We start from the raw sequence: 13029 nt of genomic DNA, 5'->3' as shown, positions 1-13029 counted from the left end.
CCAACTATAGGTCACACAAAGCAGAGAAAGACTGAGACAAGTCCTGACAGAGACTGGATTTAAACTTGATGTTAGACTCTAGAGGGACAATAGATCTTACCTGAGTGAACATTGCACGTGCCTGACATCTTCTTTTATCTGGGTTGCTATGTGGGCCAAGGATATGTGCTTAGTTAGCATGCCTGAGTTCCATAGTGCAGTTGAGTGGATAGCTAAGCAAATATACCTACTTTGCAATATGCAAAATCACACAGATAAGTTCTTTTGTTCTGCCTAATCACTTGTCAATCGTGTGTGATTCTAGGACCCACACCAGAAAAATACCCTTGGAAGTGGATCCAGCTAGGATGGGATATGAAGACAATAATATAAAACTAACACTATTGTTTTGTTTTGTTTTGTTATGTTTTATTTTATTTATAGCATACCTTTTCTCTCTGAGAGTAATGGTGTAAAACAATGTGTTCATTAAGCAATGCAATAAGACTTGGATTACAAAAATTAAAAACAGTGCAAAGAGTATCATGCATCATATGTCAAACAATGAAGAAAATGGAACAACAAAAGTAGTGTGCAGATAGTACACAATGGCATACACTGCAGTCTTGTTTTCTTTATAAAAGCACCTTCATAAACAATGCTGCTATACTAGAGGCCTATTACCTTTATTTAAAAACCCTCCTGAACCCATTTTACACAGTTAATAAAATAATATTATGTTAGGGGGCTACTTTGTCATGGACTTTTTTTTACTCCTGCACACTAAAACCTATGTTTGACATATAGTAAAAAGTCCAGTAGCACCTTTAAGACTAACCAACTTTATTATAGCATAAGCTTTCGAGAACCACAGTTCTCTTTGTCAGATCTATAGTTCTATATTTGACATGTTTCCAGTTAGTTAACTTAAAGTTTCTATGTTTCCTGTGGAATAACTGAAGCCCCATTGGCACTGCACTGGTATTGGCAGCCACAGCAGCAATGGAGGAATGACACAAGCCCATCCTCGTGTGGAAAAATAGGTTTGAGTTCATTTTATTTCATATGTGTTGAAAGAAAGGGATTTGGATCAGACCTAGAAAGAGCATGGTAATGAAAGACATTGGGAATGGCTGGGGGAGAAAGAAAGGTCTAAAGATCATCTGAAACAGTTGTCTGATAATGTAAAATTATTCTGAATACCTCTTAATTAATAATCAAAAGGCTTAAGTTTTAGAGCTAGAGTAAGAGAATTGCTACTATCGATGATTTTATTTCCCTTTGTTTAGTAATTGTTAGATTTTCTTGCTCAATTGTATGCTTTTTTTAATCTTTTGTAATCAGTGACTACAAATAAAGCTGAATTTTCCAAAAATGGTGCTATTATCTTGTATTTACATAAAAGCCTAACTTACATTTACCAAGATAAAAAGAGAAAGCAGGGGGAAGCCTGCCTGAACCTTAATTAAAAAGTTAGACATTCAAGACTGGTGTCCAGTTCTTATTTTGAAGAAGAGTCTTTTGTAAGAAAAAAAAATAGCAAGTCTGGGTCCCAATGACTATACAAACATTGCCCTAATACTTGTGACAGGAGAAGCTCGTGGAATCCATTTTGCCACAGAACCATAGCTTAAAATTAATATCTGAGTAATTAGAAACTAGCTGAAATTGGGGGGCGTGGCACTGCTTCGGATGAAGACAGTTGCAGAAACCTGAGCTCTGCTCCCCCTCGAGCCAATTAGTATAAGAAAGCAACTCATTTAAGCAAGAACGCTCAAATAATGGGCAAGCACAATGCAGAAAAGAAAAATGCAAATGGCAAGTCAGCTAAAAAGCTCCAGGATTACTTTCCCGTGCTGTTGCAGCCTGAGACTCAAAACAAGGCTGGAGAAGAAGCACTCAAAATGGCATCTGAGGCAAATGCAACAGGTAAACCTTTATCTGAAACTAATCTGCCCTTGTTGCTGCAAAAAATGGAAGAAAGAATCTTGTATAAAATTACAAATTTAACTGACCAGATCTCAGATATAAAATTGGATGTTACTAGAGCCATTCATAAAGCCGATTGTGCAATGGATCTGAGTACTTCATTGCAAAACGAAATCCAAGCCTTGCAAAAGGACAATGACTTAATGAAAAGCAAAATTCAGTCCCTAGAACTTTCAAATCGCAAGCTTCATCTTAAATTTAGAGGGATTGAAGAAAATGAAGCAATAAATGAAGATCCTGCAGCTTTCTTGAATAAATGGCTAACAAAAATTCTAAGCCTCAGAGATCATACTGCCCTTCTAATTACCACAGCACATCGGCTTGGTTTGCCAAATAATCCACGAAGGAAAAGCCCCAGGGACATTTTAGCAACTTTTTCAGACGGAAGTTCAAGAAGAAAGATCTTAGAAATGGCCAGACAACAGAACTCACTTACTTATAATGGGTCTTATATTGCTGTCTTTGTTGATCTGCCGAAAGAAATCCTCAACAAAAGAAGAGAACTTAAACTGATCACAGGAACTCTTAGAGAAGCAGGAACTGAATACAGATGGTCAAACTTTACAAAGCTCCGAGTCACACACAAAGGGAACACTTATCTGGCAGAAGACCAAGAATCAGGTTTGACCCTGCTGAAGAATATGGATCTGGAGATACCCATAGACCCAGATACTATATCTCTTAAAAGAAAAAGATCTCAGCCTCCTACCCCCCAAAAGGGTAGTAAAATTCCAATCAGACATACTTAATAGTCATTTTCCTCATTGTAGCCTGCTTATAATTCTAACTTTTCTGCATATAAGCCTCTGTATATATTCTAACAAATAGTGTTCTAGTTTACTAATTAAGGTTCGGGGATGGGAAAAGTTAAGCATTATGTTATTTCAGGTTCAGCTCCAGGAAGTATTACGGCTCTTCTACCTTGGTAAGTGATACCAAGTACATGAGTGGGGTATATACCCACAAGGTATAGAGAGCTGTTTAATAACATGATCAAGTGATGTAAGTTTAACAGTAATTCTTTTTTTGTTAAGTGCATAACACTTGATTAGTGAATCTAGCAATTTGTATTTCTCTTTGTAGGGGTAGGAGGAGGTTAGGGAGGGAAGGTTTGTTAAGGATGGAGGGAGGAGTGGGCAATTTCAGCAGGAGGGAGGGTAGACGACTGTTTACGTAAATGTTAAGGCATGTTGGTAACATTTTCCAAATTATTATTTTTCATAGCTCTAACTATAATTGCTTTTAGATGTAGAACCCTTGTGATAATGTAATGCTAAAAATCTTTGTACAATATTTTATTTTGCTATTGAATATCTTCCCTTTTGTTGTTATTGAAAAAGTTAAAAAAAAAAATTAAAAAAAAAGAAAAAAATAAATGTTAATTTTCCACTCAGACAAAAAAAAGAAAGAAAAGAAACTAGCTGAAATTCAGAGCTTAAATACTAAATATTTTCTAGTCCAAGAATTATCTAAATAAACAAACCTTGCTTGATTTCTCATCTCCCCAGTTCATTATAAAAAAATTCAATCTTCTTTATACCAACATAAATTCTACTTCATTCCCTTGTTGATTACCTGAAAGATACCTGGGCAATGGTCTCCATCCAGGGAGGGAATCTCTTAGAATATAATCACTGGGAGTGTGCTCTGTTCTTCCATTCAGAATAAAGGACTGTGTAAGGAAAAGCAACAGAAGGTAGGTGGCAGATGGTTAGGATAGCAGGAAGTCAACTGCAGGCAGTCTCCAAGTAGTCACACAACAGGGGGCGAGCCTGCCAAGTTAATTGATGTGAATAGCACCTGCAGGAACTACACAATTATTTATATTTAGAATGGAAATGGAGTCAAAAAGGGTTCCTCCTTCTTAATGGTGCAATATTTCTGCAGTGGATAAAACGGGGGGAAAAGCAAGCTGCACCTTTGCCAATGAACAAGTTAGGGCTTTGATTTCTAGCAATTCACCTTTTCATTATTTATATTTCTTAAATATTTGTTTGTATCCTTTCTTTTCAAGGCAGCTTACAATAGTGAAAAGCACACAGTAAAACCAGCAGTTGAAACATCATTAAAGTGAAACAAGCCCAGTCAATGACTGCTCCAATCTACAGTGCAGTATCACAGAGTTGGAAGGGGCCGTACAGATCTTCTAGTCCAACCCCCTGCCCAATGTAGGATGAGCCTAAAGCGTCCCTGACAAATATTCATCCAGCCTCTTCTTGAAAACTGCCAGTGAAGGGGAGCTCACCACCTCCCTAGGCAGCTGATTTCACCTTTGAACTACTCTGTAATTAGAAAACTCAGCTGAATTGTAGGTGGACTAAATCTGTTTGCTTCTGTACACTGACGGTGAGAAGGTGTTCTCATGAGTCCCTTGATAAAGGAATAGCCCTCAATAGAAACATTAGTTCTCTACTGGCAGCAGATTTTAAATGCCAGACACTGCTACTAATCCTTAGTCTTACCACATGCTTTACTTGGGCCTTTCCAAAGTTACATTTCATGTGTAGTATTTTTTTAAGTGAACCAGTGTTCATTTGCCTTCACAGAGTAGCACAGCCCTATGCTTCAGGCAGAGCTTGTAAAGACCAGTAACAACTCTGATGTGGTTATTCCACCTGGTGATGCATACAAAAACTCTAGATATATAATGAATGATATCTTAAATATAGCATTTATGTATATATTACAACGGTTTTGCTGAAAATGCCTCTATAGAAAACTGCTTAAGATTTGTTAAAGTCATGTTTTAGTTGGACAAAAAATACCTTATGTACAAGAAGTGAAAGTTTTACTTTTGCACTTTCAGCCTACACATGTTTACTTGGAAGTATGACCCATCGATTTTAATCGGACTTACTTTAAAATAAGTGCATCAAATCATAGCCTGATTGGTTAGTTGCTGCTCTCTCATCCTGTGCTAGAGTATTTAATATCTACAAACAGAGATTTCTTTGGAGGAAGCCATAAATCTAAGGCATTAGACTCACTGAGCCTGTTTCCCAAGCAGTGCTGCTATTGTAGCTCAAAAACACAGTGTGATCCCTCCCATTTCATGTGAGCCACCCACTGTCAGTAAACAGTGACCACAGGAAACCAGCAGTGAAGCATATGGTCATGGTGTTACCCTTAAAGATGGGATTACTGTGTGGGATGCCTGGAGGCATGCAACTTTGCACCTTACTGGCTAGCCAGCTGCTGAAGATACAGCAGAAAATGGGCCTTGAACTATTTTTAGTAAGATGATGGGATATACGAATCAAAGGTAAAAACAAATAGTGTCTCCATATTGGAGGCTCCAAGTTTGAATGAGCTATAGTTGTTGTGGGTTTTCCGGGCTGTATTGCCGTGGTCTTGGCATTGTAGTTCCTGACGTTTCGCCAGCAGCTGTGGCTGGCATCTTCAGAGGTGTAGCACCAAAAGACAGAGATCTCTCAGTGTCACCTTAGTGACACTGGTGACACTGAGAGATCTCTGTCTTTTGGTGCTACACCAAAAGACGAAACGTCAGGAACTACAATGCCAAGACCACGGCAATACAGCCCGGAAAACCCACAACAACCATCGTTCTCCGGCCGTGAAAGCCTTCGACAATACTTTGAATGAGCCGTTGACCTTATCTACCAAGTTAGAATGTTAATTGTTTTGAAAAGTTCACTTTATTGATCTGAATTGAACTCAAGGCTAGGGCAAAAATAAAATATTTCTAGCCTTGGTAACCAGCCAAAATTTGTGCTTGTCAAGTACCTTATCTCTCCTCATAGAATGACATCATGTTAAGCTTTGGAGGTGTTCAAAGAACTGTCAAGACAGAGTGTGACTGCAGGATCTAGTCTTCAGACCTTCTAATCAGTGATGGAAGTTCCTAGAGTATCACTAAGGAGACCATTTTCTGGCCATTTTCCCTTCCAAGGACAGAGGTTTGCCTACTGCAGATGCACAAATGACAAGGTTATGAAAACAGCTTAAAAACTGCTCCTGGGATTCCGTGTGGCTGTATGGACATTATCCCACAGACCCCATAACCTACTGGTTTTTGCAACAACTTTACAGTACTTTCCCCCTCAGATCTCAAACTGTATACTGAATACAGTGAAAGCACAAATGGTCTTAATGACTTTGGACCCTGAGGAAAAACTCCAGCATGGGGCCCCAGAATCACTCAGGCAGGGGGGAGGGTGATCAGCTGTAGAGTGGTGGAGCCCCTCATGTGCAATTGATCTCCCCTCTCCTAAGGGGGGAGACTGCCTGAGTCTCAAGCCCAACCACACTATAGCTGTTTGCCCTCCCTCCCACCCACCCACCCTCCACATTGCCTGAGTCCCGGGCAGCATGGGAGATCAGTGGCAGATGCTTGGAGCTTCTGGGAAGCAGCTGGGACAGCTGAACGAAGGGCAGTGGTGGGTCCCAGCACAGGGTCTCTGTAGCACAGATCCTGGGGCAGCTGCCCTAAGACCACCCCTGAGTGACAGCACTTCTGTACTGCAATGTTGTAAAATGTTACATCTGCCTTTCTTCTTTCAGATTTTAGTTGCCAAGGTAATGGATAGATGGATTTTTGTCTGATAACACAAGGTTCCTTTCTATACTATAGATAACCTGCCAAGAACTATGAGGAAAATAACTAGGGATGCCACTAGATGTTGACATCTCAGCTCACAATGTCTTCTACAAATTGTTCAAACCTTCCTTGGGTATTAACACCGCCCAGGAGGAGAGGTTAATTAGAAATAGTGATTAATCCATCATCCAGGAAAAATTACCAGTCCTTCATTTCCACTAAATTCAATTTTATATTTAATAGGGTTATTAAATGCTGACATCCTAGCAGAACCAATCAATACCACATTTCCAACTCTATGATCTTGTGAAATAGTCACAAGAGGAAGACTGGGGAACCCATTCTATTCCCTAGATGCCACATTTCCATGACTGGCATTACATTAATACAGTGTCCTTGTATCTATAAATTGGAACAGTGCCCTAGGAAAATTCACAGAGAAATTCCAAATAGTACATTCAGCATGGCTGCAGTCTATGTGGTAATAAGCAAGGAAAATTTGAGCCCTGATATTTGAAGGACTGCCTCCTCTCATGCAAACCTGCTTGACACTTAAAATCACCTTCACAGGTTATGTCTCAGTTGACTCTGTTTCAGAAGCAAGGAAAGGGCTTTTTCAGCTGGGATGCCAAGACTTCAGGACTCCTTCCCCACAGAAATTCACCTGGTGCCGAACTTGTTGCCTTTAAGGTAGACAACACACTTCTCTTTTCCCAAAGCTTTTGTTAAGTTATCCACTCTGCTTGTCTCTGCTGATCTCTTGATTTTTTTGTATTGCTGTTATTAAACCACATAGGTGAGATGTTTTATGTTTGCTGTTTTTTCTATTATTCATGCATTCATTTTGAACTTAGAATACCGAGTGCTTTTATCTGCTTGTATTTGTTTCTGCTTCTCTTCCATAGTTGCCTCACTATCTTTTAAATTGATTTTTATACCCTTGATTTTTATTTTTTTAATCTATTGGTTCCGGGGGGGGGGGGGCGGGTGGTACCTGTGTCATAAAGCTATTAGCATATTTAAGACTGAGATGCACTAAGTAGCCTGTGGATACTGTCATATGGTTAATTCCACCCTGCCTCCAAATTTAGGCAGCAGTTTGTTGCTGGCTTTGTTTATCTTTACCTGCACATGAACTTTGCCAGGAGGTAACAAGCCTCATCCCTTCCCCTCCTGTGCCAGACAGGCAACTAAGGGTTTTGTTGACCTAAAGTATCCCATGCCTAGTCTACCCCACCATACAATGAATTATAGGCTGCTGCAAGCACAGCCCTCAGGATGTTTGGCAATTTGCAACCCACCCTATCCCTACCATCCCTAGCTATGGTCTAATTAGTCAAAATCCAAGCCTATTCATTCCCGCCCCCCCCCCCCAACAGATGAATCAGGTGAAAAATGATCCCCCCAAATTGCCAATTATATTTATTGTGATATTGGTTTAAAGGATGTGTAAACTGATTTAGAAGTTTGACAACATAGATTCTGAATATTTTAAATAAAGGTCATGCAAACTTAAGACCCAGTACCCTTTCTACAACTGTTTTTCCTCTTTGAACAATATCCTAGGCTATAGGGAATCTCAGGATATCTACCACAACTTCAGTTATGTGGTTTATTTTGGAACTTTTATGCTACAATAGAATATGTAGCAATAATTTATGATGAAAAACCTTTAGATTGAATATTTTTATTGAAGAAATGACCATAGGAAACTACTTTATGCCAAGTTCAGTGAGTTCACATAGCTCAGTATTGTCTACTCTGACTGGCAACAGGGAATTAGACAAAGGTCCTTCATAACCCCTGTTAGCTGGATCCTTGAACTGGAGATGCCAGGGACTGAACCTGTTAACTTCACTATATAAATATTGTCAGCATGACCATTATGTTAGTGAAGTTAACTCAGGCCAGGAAAATTGTGTCCAGTTCAGCCATTGGCTTGCTGTTTGACCTATGGTAAGACACTGTCTTTTAGTTTCTTATATGTATGGTGTAGGGTGGCCAACATCCATGTGGGGCCTGGAGTTATCCCAGAATTATGGCTGATTTCCAGACCACAGAGATCAATTGCACGGGAGAAAATGGCAGGTTTGAATGGTGAACTCTGTGGCATTGTATCCTTGCACAACTTCCTCCCCTCCCCAACTCTGTCTTCTCCAGGTTCTACCCCCAAATATTCAAGAGTTTACTGACCCAGAGTTGGCAACCGTAGTATGGTGAAAGTAAATGTGACCTTCCTTAATTGAAGGGGACATGTTTGAGAAATAACAGTTTTCTAAAGCACCATGCGCATGACTGTGTTCTAGAAATGATGAGCTGAATGCATATTTATTTTCTGATTGGAGAATGGAGATGTTGCCCACTTGTTAATGTTTAATACTCTACTCCCACTCTGAAGAAATCAGCAGCAATGGGACAATCAGATACACGTGGTAGATGAATTAATTTGCAGTGATGGCTCATTTGGCTTTTTGTACATTTAGATATAATTCACATTGTACACGTTGCTAAAATACATATCAGCACAGTGATTATTTATCTTGGTTCCTGTTGCAGAATGCTACATGACCCAAATTAGATTATCATCTCTCTTGTGGTGTAAATTATATATCCCAGTGAGAGAAAAGGGCTCTCTTTTCTCCTCCTCCTTGTTGATGGGTTTACTAACCCTCCCTGGGAGAGACAGAGGAAAGGATAGCTAGTAGTAATAATAAATGAATTAGACCAGTCTGTTAAGAAGTAACATCCAAGGAGGATTTGTCTGGCTGGGATCTAGTATAATCCAAACATGTCGTCTCTCTCAGGATGTAAAGAGCTGTGAGTACAGCACACAGGCAGCACACACATGGCACCAAATGGCCAATGTAACATATGATTGTTGTTTAAACTTCCCTCTCCTCCAAGAAACACTGTGTGATTGGGAAGACAACTCACCTGATTGGTCCCAGGGCTAAGATGGGCTGGGAGAAATGCTGTTTTCCTGGGAATGGGGAGGAACACTTTTTTTAAAAAGGGGGCAGGCAGATATGATATTCTTTACAATTAATTCACAATGTTAAGAGATCTGAGAGTTATTCTGGGACTGCTTGAACTGCCTTAGATATTGCCTACCTGATCCAGTGCCATTCAAGAGTTTACTGACCCAGAGTTGGCAACCGTAGTATGGTGAAAGTAAATGTGACCTTCCTTAATTGAAGAGGGAATGTTTGAGAAATAACAGTTTTCTAAAGCACCATGCGCATGACCATGTTCTAGAAATGATGAGCTGAATGCATTTTTATTTTCTAATTGATTGGAGAATGGAGCTGTAGTTCTCAAAGCTTATGCTACAATTACATAATTTTTTTAAAGCCACTCTAGAACACTTGACAGCCATTTTTGCATGTTTTTCCACTATATAGAGAGGATGGCTGGGGGCACCTTATTCAAGGGTTTGTAAAATCAGACCCCTTCGTCCAATTCATTTGAAACCTGAGGAATCTTTAGAAGAGAAAGTAGACTAGGTTTCCTGGTATTTTGATACCATCTAGTGAAAAAAAGTCGACTCAGGAAGAGGAGCCATTTTCTTTTTTAAAACAAATTTTTATTTCATTTAATAAACTCACAAGCATAAAACATAAACTACAATTGTACAGTCATCTAAATCATACATCTACAATTGTCTACTGCTACAATTGTCTATAATCAGGGCTTTTTTTGAGGGGGAATGCCCCAGAACAGTGTTTTGGCAGCTCTGGAATCTGCCCACGTGATTCCTTCGGTCCCGCAGGCTCTGCAGAGGAGGTTAAGCTGCTTCGAGTTCATTCTGCTTTCTTTTCATTCCTCTGTGAGTGAGTGAGTGAGTGAGTGAGAGAGAGAGAGAGAGAGAGAGAGAGAGCAAGCTGGGGCCCAGCGCAGGCTCTGCAGAGGAGGCTAGGCTTCTTCGAGTCCATTCTGCTTTCTTTTCATTCTGCTGTAAGCGTGAGGCAAGGCGAGCTTGGAAGTCACCTCTCCAGGGGCATCTGTCCATCTACATAGGTTCCCTGGGCAGGTAACATTTCTGTATGCCTGATGGCCTGCTTGCCAGCTCCAACCAATGTGTGCCTGGGCAGGGGGATTTCCTGCCTATCTACTAGGTTGTTTGGGTATATGTTTTGTCCTTCTGTGCCTTGCACCTGGGGAGAGGTCTGGGGCTTGTCTGCGGCTGCTCCCAGGTCTCCTGGCATCCGCGGCCTGCCTTCTTTCCCGACTGTGGCTCCCCCAGGCCCCGGTGTCCCCCCGCTCTCTGCCTGCTGTGGCGGTGGTATGCCTTTTGCAGGCACCGGGTGCCGTGGCTGTGGCAAGTCCAGGGGGTGCGGACAGCTCATCCCTGGACACTATGATTCTGTGTAAAAATCACCCCACAGCAGTTGGCTCTACTTTTCTTTGCAGCTGGTTATCCATTAAGCACAAAACATATTTAAAGAGCTCTTCAGCTTGGTCAGCTAGGAATATGCCTGGAAAGATTGTGTATTCTTTTAAATTACTCAGTGTAAACAGGTAGCAATCATGTGGTAACGTGGCACTATGTTCTGTCTTAATGGTAAAAGATAGTTTTACAACATTTCCCCTATGGATCAGACTTGTGTTTTGTGCATCTTATTCAATCCATATGAGACTTCAAGAATGATTAAAATTGCACAAAGTCAGAAATTGTTTTCTTGGCATTCCATACTTGTCCTTGTGCAAATGTTTTTTCCCTCCCTCTTCTCTGTAGCTCTGACTTGCCTGCATAATTTCTTTTCTGCCTTTTGAGATCTTGCTCCTTCCCGCTCCCCAAGCTATTATTTGTTCAGTGTAGATCTGTAATCAACTGCTAGCTTTTTAGAATTGATCTAATCCCGTTCCATAGCAGTTGTTCCTATACCTTGCACCACAAAGATGAAAGGAATGCATGCTAATCACACAAATTTGCTTAGTTGTGTGCTGAATGCTTCTGAACCCATATTTATGCTGTTTAGAACTTTTTAGCCAGTTTCTAAAAGGGTGATTTGGGACTGACTAGCTTGTAGATTGAGAAGGCATTCTTCTAATCCTTCATCTTTTATTATTTTTGTTGACAGTGCAGGGGGAAAAAAATCTCCTTCTCTCTGCATGTTTTTTCCAGAGCTTCTTTGTAGCATATGCTAATCTCCAAAACTAAAAATCTTCAAGCCCCCCTCTCACTTTTAATAGGATAGTAAACTAAGAGGATACACCAGGCTTATTCTAATCCTGCCCTGTAGCTCCTTCAAGTACTGTGGTTTATTTAGACAACTATTATATAGTGGCCCTCTCTATCAGCTCCAGAAAAGAAGTGCTTATCTTGATTTAACAAGCAATTATAGGAAAGAAAAAAATACTGAATTGCCAAGCCTTGGCAAAAAGGGATTAGCTAATTGACTAAGAACAAAAATATTACAGTAGATCACAAGTATCCTATGGCAGGTTTATCCTCCACCCTGACTACTGCTCAAAGCAAATCATTTATACAAAATGTTTATAATCTGTTGATAGTCCTTCACTTCCAAATCTCTTTTTCTGCTCTTTAGTAAATGGTTGTCTCAAATGATTAGGAATTTATAAACCAAATGTTCTATCTGTGGCTGCTCGCAGAGTTAATATTCTGATCAGCAGAAGGTCTAAGGCCCTAACTGCATTTACCACCAATCCATTTCTCATACCATCCTCCACGTGATTCAGTGCTGCCATACCTTTGTGCTGATAATAAGGAACAATAATGGGAAGTTTATGATTATGACAATCACTGTGAGAATTTGAGAAATGACCTTAAGGAGAGTGGGAATATAGGGTAGCTGCTGATGGACTCTCATATGGATAGTCATGGATATAATCATAAAGAAGCAAAAAGAAAACAACTCATCCGCTGATGTCTTTCCATTGCACAATGCCAGGCCTAAGCATCTGCTAGAAAATAAATCCTGCAAGAACATATAAAATTTGTGAGATATTATTATTTATATAAAGTATCCTTTATCCTCCATTTTTGACATTCAGGTAAAAAAAATCATATGGCATCTTACGTAAAAAATAGATTGGATCCTCCCTGTTTTCCCAAAGGTGCTTGTGTCCCCTCCCTACTGCTGCCCATCCCCATGGCTTTTTCCCTTGTGGATTCCACAATCCCCAATGTAAGGATGAAAAGGGGTCCCTCTTCTCTCTTGGCTGAGTGAAAATGCTGGTAAAATCTGACACAATGTTTTTAAAGAAAAAGAATTTCCTGCATTCAACCAGGGATTGAACTAGATGGCATATAAGGCCCTTACAAAGTCTAAAACTAGAAGATGATTTATAATTTCCCTAAGCCATCCATAATAATGACAATAATAAAAGAAGGATTTGTCACTTACTGAGAATCATCATTCTTTATGTTGCCAAGGGTAGTCCTTACTGGTGAGCAATACCTCCTTTGGTAACAGGTAGGGTTACATTATGATCTTGATTCCCCCAGGGGAGGGATTCTCATGTTTCCCAGACTGGGCCTG

Source organism: Eublepharis macularius, chromosome 1 (genome assembly GCF_028583425.1).
Source record: "Eublepharis macularius isolate TG4126 chromosome 1, MPM_Emac_v1.0, whole genome shotgun sequence".
In the NCBI taxonomy this organism is placed as follows: Eukaryota; Metazoa; Chordata; class Lepidosauria; order Squamata; family Eublepharidae; genus Eublepharis; species Eublepharis macularius.
Note: the sequence above shows the minus strand (reverse complement) of the source record.